Source organism: Silurus meridionalis, chromosome 2 (genome assembly GCF_014805685.1).
Source record: "Silurus meridionalis isolate SWU-2019-XX chromosome 2, ASM1480568v1, whole genome shotgun sequence".
NCBI lineage: Eukaryota > Metazoa > Chordata > Actinopteri > Siluriformes > Siluridae > Silurus > Silurus meridionalis.
Window position 1 is genome coordinate 30,912,671 of NC_060885.1, and position 9,504 is coordinate 30,922,174.

A 9,504-nucleotide genomic window follows, 5' to 3' on the forward strand; every position below is an offset into this window, starting at 1 on the left:
ATGAGTAGAGAGGGGGAATGGATTAGTGCTCACATTGTTCACACAATGTCTACCTTTTGGTGTAGTAATAATTTTGATAAGAAATCCATCTAAGGACAACATGAGTAAATGTAGGGATGGATGAATGGGTAGATGAATGAATAAATGGATGGATGGATGGATGGATGGATGGATGGATGGATGGATGGATGGATGGATGGATGGCTGCTCACCTGGTCATAAACTATATTGGTCATAAAGCAATGACAGCTTTCTCTCTTGGGAGCAGAAAATCTGGAAAGACTGGGAAAGACAGACAGATGCAGAAGTGCTCGTTATATTCTGTTGGTTATTTTCAAATTCAAACTTCATTTTTGTTCCTAATCTTTTTTTCGCGACCATACCAATACCATGCATTCAGATTCTCAGCATGATGTCCACAGACATCACAACCACGTCCCAGCCAGATGTTCAGATGTCAGACATACAGTTTAGTGTGTGAACTGACATGATACAGATGTGTTTGTGCTCAGTTGGCTCAATTTTCCCACTACACATAAAAATATTTTGCTGAAATGATCGCTATTACAACTACTTTTGACCATAGATAAGTAAAAAAAAACTTTACAAATTACGAGTTTTCAGATATATAAAGTTAGATTTACCTCAGAACGGCATTGCATTTGATTGTTATTTATGCCATAAATAAACATTGCACACAGTTTGGCAGCATAATGACTACTCATCAAAGGAAAAATAAGTTTAGAGAAGTCCTCTGATAGGCTGCCAAGTGCCCCATTATATCTGAACCATGCATAAATTATATTGCTCTATGCTTTTTATTGTTTCAAGTAATATTTTCACTTCTGAATCAGCTGGAAATCATTTTATTTCTTTATAGTATCTATAGCTAACACACATAACTGTTCCTATATGTTATTTAAAGCTATGTTTAATGAGAAAAATACCTATATTACCTATATACCTACAAAAACTTCAACATTTGTCTTAAATATAAGTATCCAGTCATAAAAATGACACCTTTAAAATGGACATAATAGTTGATAACTGTGGGGATGCAGTGGGGATGCTTTAACTGTTGTATGCCCACTTCTAATCTAGTCTATTATTTAACATATTTAAAAAAAATTGTTTTACAAAAAGAAGACAGATTCTTTAATAACGTGCTTAAAACAAAGGGAAATAGATATGACCACTATAATATGGCGTAACAGACAAATAGACAGATCAGACAGAGAGAGAGAGAGAGAGAGAGAGAGAGAGAGAGAGAGAGAGACTGGCAAGGGATTAACCTTTTCATTGACATTAGCATAGCTGTAAACGTTGACATCTTTATTAATGAACACAAGTGACTCAGTAGCAACTTGCTGTGGTATAAGAGAAATAAAACACATCTAGACAATGTGTCTAGAAAATGTCAACTTTAGATTTAACTCCACAGTGTCACACTACTAAACTATGTTCACTTAATATTAGTAATCAATATTTATTCATTTATATTTTCCATTAAATAAACCAAAGTAAGGGGAAATACTTTCAGTTTATACACATTTCAGATTTAGACATTACTACAAGACAATGATCACAAATATACAGCCAAATAACTCATAAAGACCGTGCATAGGCATAACCAATTTTCTGACCTTACTGACCTGCTGAAAATTTACAGATTTTAAAATTGGAGGTACATTAGAGAAAATGATATGGAGAGTAAAATGAGCCATTTTTCAGCCCTATTATTTTCAACTTTTTAAATGTAACTTTTAAGCTTTGTTCAGGCTTATGAATAATATTTGTCTACTTTTATTGGTACACATATTGTTTTAGGATATACATGCACTGAGAGTTTATAAAGCAGGAGTGTGCATATTTTGCACCCTAGAAGTGAAACAACTGACAGCTGTTGCAACTAATGTTTATACCATCAATGAGCAAAGAACAATAGGAACCTTAATTAACAAGTTTGAGGTATGGTCATTCCTAGAGAGTTCAGACTGTAATATTGATAGCATTAATAATGGTTTGAATAATTATTAGTTAGAAAAATAAACTGAAATTAAAAGCCTCTGTTTTCCTCCCTCCCAAAACTCTTTTTCTTTTGAAGATCAGGACTCTTCTCATGTGGTTGTATCCCCAAGATGGCCGATTTGATAAGAGTCTTGCAAAACAAGTTCTTTTCTTTTCCTTTCTTTCAAGTAAATAGTCCTGTTATACCCCTTTTGCTTTGAGAGAGGAGGGGTCCTGATGAATATTAACAGACTTCGATGAGGCTGTTGAAGTTAAGCAGCGTGTGTTGATATTGCAAACACACACCACAATGTGAGAAGCCACAGATTAGAAAAAGGACCAGAGGCTGTGTCCTAGCACCTCACAAAGCCACTCCTGCGCATGAACTCTCTTATCTGTTTCAGTAACACACATCTTGATCAGATCTATCCGTTTCCATTCTGAGCCTTGAGGCATGGCTTGATCCTGATCAATCAGCATGTTGGGGTCAGCAGGGACTCATCAGTGGATCTTTGCCCTTTAGCTATGGGCTTTTTAACCACATTAAGTATTGATACACATTCCCATGTTGTTGTTTTTTTTATGCTAAGTATCAGTGGTTAGATGTAATTTAAAAAATGTTCCTCTGGTTATTTGAAGAACATTGTTCAAATTCCCTCATCTTATCCAATTTTCAAAAACATTCAAACAAACAAAAAACTGAACTGAACTGCTATTAATATATTTTCTGCCAATAATATACTTAAGCATCTTAAGTGTAAGAGAAAATGGGAGAACAATTTATTTTTAGGAACTACCCCACATTTTTAGAAGTAACTATGTTTGTAACTATAAACTTTATTTAAAAAAAAGCTTGATGTGTCAGTGCTCTTTAAAAAAAAAATGATTTGGCCAACTTCTATGGTATAAGAGTAATGATACGCTTTAAAACCTGCTATTAGTCCATGATATTCAATCCCACATTCGTCCACATTATACCACCCCATCACTGCTCGTTCTCCTTTTACAGCAACCACATGTTTTTATTTACTACTTCACATAGACTAACACTATTTTTTGTTACCTCTGTTACTCCATGATTTATTTTACTGTCTTCGTCATTTTGTCCTAAAGGTTTACACATTTTTGCACAGCTTTGTGCTTCATAAGCATCAAACAGCATTGTGTAGTACTGAATAACTAAGCCTTATGCGTGGGAAAAAAGAGGAAGATCAATAATAGTTTTTAAACTATTCAGTGTCAAAATGAAAACCAAACGAGAATGTTCCTGACATACTGCTCTTCATGATTTCTTCCAGTTCTACTGTTGCTGTGGACTACAGGCAGGTGTGTGTGCGATATCGGAGAGTGTTTTGGGTGGGATCAGGCAGCATGCCTCAGGACCACCATGCTAGGCTTTGTTCCTACGTTGGAGATTCTCCTCTCCTTTAATTACCCTGCATCACACCGGGCAACAAGAGATGTCTGTCTGACAAATGCCTCTCGAGAAACACGTCGTCTATAAACAACTCATCCCTACAGTCAGGAATGTACCGATGCTTGGGAGGTGGCTGGTTTTCAAAGGGTTAGCGCAGCGATGGGTTGTTTCATTTCCAAAACAGCTCTTTATTTACAGACCTCACTCCCACACAGTATTTATTTCATTGCCAGTTTTGTTAATCACATTGCTATCCACCGCACTGCCGTCCACCATTACATTTTGCCATGCCCTAACACCACACTTCATTTGTATTATTTGTATTTGTATACTGCACATACACCATCAAAAAAAATATCCAAAATTCTCTCTCTCTCATTTAACCTCTATACCTATGTTATTGTGGCAATTTGCCACACAGCACCAAAAGATCCAGAAGCTCGAGCATTGAATCTCTACCACAATCATAGTTTAGAATGGCATATAATCCTTTTTTTACCCAGCCTGAGAAGTTCAAATGTTATAAATTTATTGTGGCAAATATACAATGTTTCGATATCAAAAAAGCTTTAGTTGTTCTGTACTTTCCAACTCTAAACCTAGAGTTGATGTATTATTGTGAGGTATGAATTGCTTGGTTCACACCTCTCCATTTCTCATCGTCCTGCTCATCAGCACCTGAGCAGAGAGTCACGATTCTCTACACACAGAAACCCAACAGCGTCCGAAAAACCTTGAGGCAGCTCAACAGTTCATTAAGTTTACATGATATTCGATAAGTACTTTTCCATTCTGCTGTTGTATGTAATACCAGTGTGGTCTGAGAAATAGTTAGGTTAATAGACTTAACATAAAAAAAAAAAAAAAAGACAAAATGTCTTGGTAACTGCAGATTCTAGTACTTCATATGCCATGTTGTGCTTCTCCACTCTTTGAAGGACACATGCTTTTATACCCTACCATAGAAAAACAACAAGTGGGTAAATAATTAAAATGACAGCATTGTTGCTACAGGCCATAGAAGAGAGCCGTGTATCCAAAAATAGTTACCAATTTACAGTAATCCCTCGTTCCAGATACCCCCCCATAAACTATCCCGACACTCTTATAAACCTTTCCTCTACTCTTAAAGACTTTCAATATTCTTAAACCGATGTAATTTTAACATAAGATATTCTATATGGGTACTCACCAGTGGATATTTGTATATTGTTTATATTGCTTTATGTTTTTTAGGCTAGAAAATGCTTATTTCACCGCAAAAATAATTAAAATAACTCTTAAAAATACCACCTGTATACCGTAAAATCCTGCGATACCGCGAAGAATCCGCAAAACAAAATTAGATATGTTCTTTGTGAAAACCCACGTTACAGTGAGGCCGCAAAAGCTGAATCGCGATGTGGCGAGGAATTACTGTACAGACTGTAAGTTGTCTTTTGCAAAGGGTTTGTCTCAATTGGATTGTACTCCAGTAACAAACCTTTATACTGTATACTCTAATTATAAAATGTGGAATCATTTTTAAACATTAAAGTCTAGAAATGGGGTTCTCTCCCTCCCAGGTGCAGTAAAACTCCTTTTACTCGATGTGTTTATTGCTTTCAAGTCTGTTTCATCTAGTGTTTTTTTCTTTCACATGTGTAAAATGATTAGATTGGCAGAATGCAGCAGGGCTACAAATCACTGAGAAATTACAGTCACATTACTGAGCCGTGGAGAGCAGCGGCTAAGCTAATCCCCGCTGACAGAGTCTGAAAGGCTTTCTTGTTGTGGCACCTCATTCTGTGGCCTTAGACATCTTAAAAGTCAGAGAATATGTGTGCGTTCTGCTTTAATGGCATTAGGTTCAAATGTCTGCATTCAGATTGATTAATCATCTGCAATTTGCCACACAGCACCAAAAGACCCCTGATCAGGAAGCAAACAGATCAGAATATTAAAAAAGCTTGACGTTACCCTTTCAGAAAGAGCTTGGATGAGAAATACCATCAAGCATCAAATCTCAATCACAAGTATAGTTTTTATCCTTTGCAAATGCCATATAATCACCCCTGTCCTTTGAAATCAGCTCCAGATCTGGCACAATGCCCCAGAACCCCTCTAACCCCATCCTCCTCCTTCCACCATTACTTTTATCAAAGGCTTAGCCTGATTTGCAGACTATGCAGAAAATGTGATTTGAAAAAGAAGAGAGAGGGAAAGAAATGAAAAGGAAAAATGTGGAAAAGTCAGCGGAGTGTGCGACGACGAAGAATGGCGGTGCATCGGCAGCTGTGTCGAGCTCACGGAACGACAAAAGGACCACTGTGTTGAATATGAATAAGGGGTGAAATGTATAGCCCCCAAAAATAAAACCCAACAAAAAATTCTTTATGTCAAAAAAAAGACAAGAACAATATAAAAACGATCCCTGTTGCATTGTTCACTACCTGAAACATGCCATGTAGCAATTCAAGTAAAAAATATTGAAATACATGAGTATTTAGTGTACACAGTGCTTGTCTAAATAGAGCCACAAAATCCCTTCAAGTGCTTCGAAATCCTCCTGATGGCAGGCATGTGTGCACAGGTGAGAGTGCAAATAATTCATGTGCGTCATTATATGTTTTGCCCTGAAACTGCACTTGATCTCTGCTAAACTTTCCACATGTAAAAAAGAAAAAATCATGTGGTATATTTTTAACTGAAAAATGATACCACAACCCTTATATGGGGAACAAAAATATATATATATAAGAATTGTGCTAAAATCTAAACAAACCATTTTGGAAAAAAATCGGCTAGTATAAATAAATGGATCATATGTAAATATCACGTGCAAAAATAAACCATGTGTAAACATCCCGTGCAGTACAATAGAATCTGTAAAGCAATAAGTTAAATTGAATAAAATGTGGAATATTAATCAGCTGTGTTTTAAAAATCAAAACCCTTGTTGTTATGTTGAATCACAACATGATTATTAACATGTGGAGTTCATGTGATCTTTTTTTTTTTATTAGGGAGCATCATTAATAAACTGCACTGAATTTTTCCTTTTTTTGTTTGGAGAAATGGAAGCAACCACAAACATTTTTTCCACTTTTAATAAAAAAACTAAAGCGATCTATAGCAAATAAAATGATCCAGGACACTGGTGCATGTAAATAAGGGGATGAGGGAAAATCAAAGTCGCTATTTTAAAAAAATTATCTACACAGATCGGTCACTTTCAGCTCTAAAACGATCCAATCGTACGTTTCGGTTTCAAAATATCCTCTTCAGTACTGATACACTTTTAGAAAAAAATGTTTAAATGTGAAGGTGAAGGTGATGCACCTGTGAGCAACCTGATCCATGGTGATGACACAGCAATGCATGCTCGACCGACAGAGAAAATGTGATGATGATCCGCTCTGTCACAACAAAACCCTGGACCTGTAGAAAGCACGCAGGTGTGTGATGGCCTCACATGACCTCGACGTAGCTTCAGGGAGAAAAAAAAATGCAAAAAAAAAAGATGCATTCCAGTCATAGTTGAGAATCCCTCAAACTCTGCTGTGTCTGGGCTGTAGACACATTTCAGTGATCAACTCCATTACGATTAACCCTTTAACTCTGTGGCTGTTATTGTTTCCGTAGAAACAGTTCATTCACAATTTTTGTATATCTAACATATCACACGATTAAAGCCTAATAATTTACAAAAAGTGCTGTTTAACAAACGATAATGTGTAATCATTAATTTGGTAAGATGTTATGTAAGGAAATGTAAACATTTTTGAAAGGAGTCTCCAGTGTCAGTGCATTGTAACAGTCAGAGAGAAGGTTTCTCTTAAGTTTCTCTTTTTCCATTATTTTGCTTCTTTTAGAAATGTGAAAATTATGAAACGTTATAGCGAAGTCATTCAAGGGTAACAATATTGTTTTTTAAAATGTCTAAACCTATTTTAATCCGTACCTATTTAACCCTCTTGCTTTAGTAGTTGTTAAAGAGAAGCTTTTGAAAACCCATTCCTGGATTTTTTTATTATTTTGGCTAGTTACAGCAATCTCCAACTTGGTTGAAACAACATTTCTCTAATAGTACAACTCCTGAGGGTGTGAGAAGGAGCTGGTGTACTAGACTGTAAAGCATGGTGAGCAGGCAGCACTAAAAGTGCACTGAAGCGTAGAGGCTTCTCTGTCTCTGTCAATAGAAGCCTTGTTAAAAGTCAAGTCTTAGCCTTAACACCCCCACATGCCTTCCTGCCCTTCAGTGAACTCCCTCACACCTCTTAACCCCCAATTAAATGATCTGCTTTTTGCTTACTAATGGACTTTCCATTAACCCAGACTCTCTCTTCAGATTACTCTTGTAGACATGTGACATATTCAAAGAGAAACATTTATTTGGCATGTGGTGGCCATTTTGTAATATTAATTGGGATTTTGTTACAAAAATTGGCTTGTGACAACTATTTTGTTACATTGATTGGCATGTGGTGGCCATTTTGTTGAATGAATTGGCATTTTTTTTACATTAACTGGAATGTTGTGTCCATTTTTGGTGGCCATTTTGTTGAATGAATTGGCATTTTGTTACATTAACTGGCATGTGGTGGCCATTTTTGGTGGCCATTTTGTTGCATGAATTGGCATTTTGTTACATTAACTGGCATGTGGTGGCCATTTTTGGTGGCCATTTTGGTGAATGAATTGGCATTTTGTTACATTAACTGGCATGTGGTGGCCATTTTTGGTGGCCATTTTGTTGAATGAATTGGCATTTTGTTACATTAACTGGCATGTGGTGGCCATTTTGTTGAATGAATTGGCATTTTGTTACATTAACTGGCATGTGGTGGCCATTTTTGGTGGCCATTTTGTTGAATGAATTGGCATTTTGTAACATTAACTGGCATGTGATGGACATTTTTGGTGGCCATTTTGGTGAATGAATTGGCATTTTGTTACATTAACTGGCATGTGGTGGCCATTTTTGGTGGCCATTTTGTTGAATTAATTGCCATTTTGTTACATTAACTGGCATGTGTTGGCTATTTTGTTATACTAACTGGCACATGGTGGCCATTTTGTTAGAATGTGGTGGCCATTTTGTTATATTAATTATCATTCTGTTACATTATTTGTCATGTGATGGCCATTTTGGTACATAAATTGGCACGTGACAACTATTTTGTTGCAGTAATTGGCATGTGGTGGCCATTTTGTTACATTAACTGGCATGTGGTGGCCATTTCATTGCATTAATTGCTGTGTCACTGCCATTTTGTCACAGTAATTGGCATGTGACAGCCATTTAGATTTTTCCCCATTATTGTTTTTGATAATTATTGAGGTTTTGTAAATTGCCCCCTTTTCTCTTTTATTTGGAAGAATTGTATAGGATTTTGTCAAATGTATTCACAAAGGTATTTTGTAAAATTTGTTTGCAAAGGTTTTTTTTTTCCTCATATGAATTTTTTACACGGAATGGGAAAAAAAACATTCGTTTAGTCTTTAAAAATTTGTGCCCACTATCTTATGTTAACAATCTGATATTTGGTTGCATTTTGCGTTTAAATAGGTAACATGTTTAAAATAAACAAGGTTGAACTTTTAGCAAAGAAATTAGCAAATTACAAAATGTTTTTGACTAGCATTCTTGCCAATGAAACTTGTATAAATTTTGTAAGCTACAATTTGAATAAAAGGGATGTACTTTTAGATTGACCCTTTAAAGTCAGTCAGTGACACAGTTCGAAACAAATGAAGGAAAATGGAAAGTGGGAACTTACTTCCTTGTTAGCATGAAATTCAGGAACATTAGCCGAAGCAATTAGCTGTTGAACATGTGACTTGTGGAATGTTCTAAATATTTCATAAGGGTGAAAGTTGTCAGATGGGTTTTGAAGGTTTTTTCATTCTCGTGAACTAATTATATGAAACATATAGGATGTTGTGAAACACATTTGACCCATGTTAAGTAAGTTTTATACATACGTTTTTAACATAAATGTAATATCTGTAGAAAACAAATGGCACCACACAATGGAATCACCCACTCAGACTTCATATATACTGCTCACTCATGATGTATTAAAATAAATAAATTA

The 9,504-nt window shown here is 35.9% G+C and overlaps 1 long non-coding RNA gene across 2 annotated transcripts in view; it reads right to left on the reverse strand.

Annotated features, from left to right (window-relative positions):
• LOC124395868 overlaps window positions 1-9,252 on the reverse strand; it is a 30,804-nt gene extending 21,552 nt beyond the window's left edge. The window contains exons 1-3 of one of the 2 annotated variants that reach the window (XR_006927691.1): window positions 9,187-9,252; window positions 6,746-6,893; window positions 213-282 (exon numbers count right to left, since the gene is read on the reverse strand). This is a non-coding gene — a long non-coding RNA (uncharacterized LOC124395868). The remainder of the gene's footprint in view (window positions 1-212; window positions 283-6,745; window positions 6,894-9,186) is intronic. The other variant, XR_006927692.1, reaches the window with a different exon arrangement.
• Window positions 9,253-9,504: the final 252 nt, after the last annotated feature.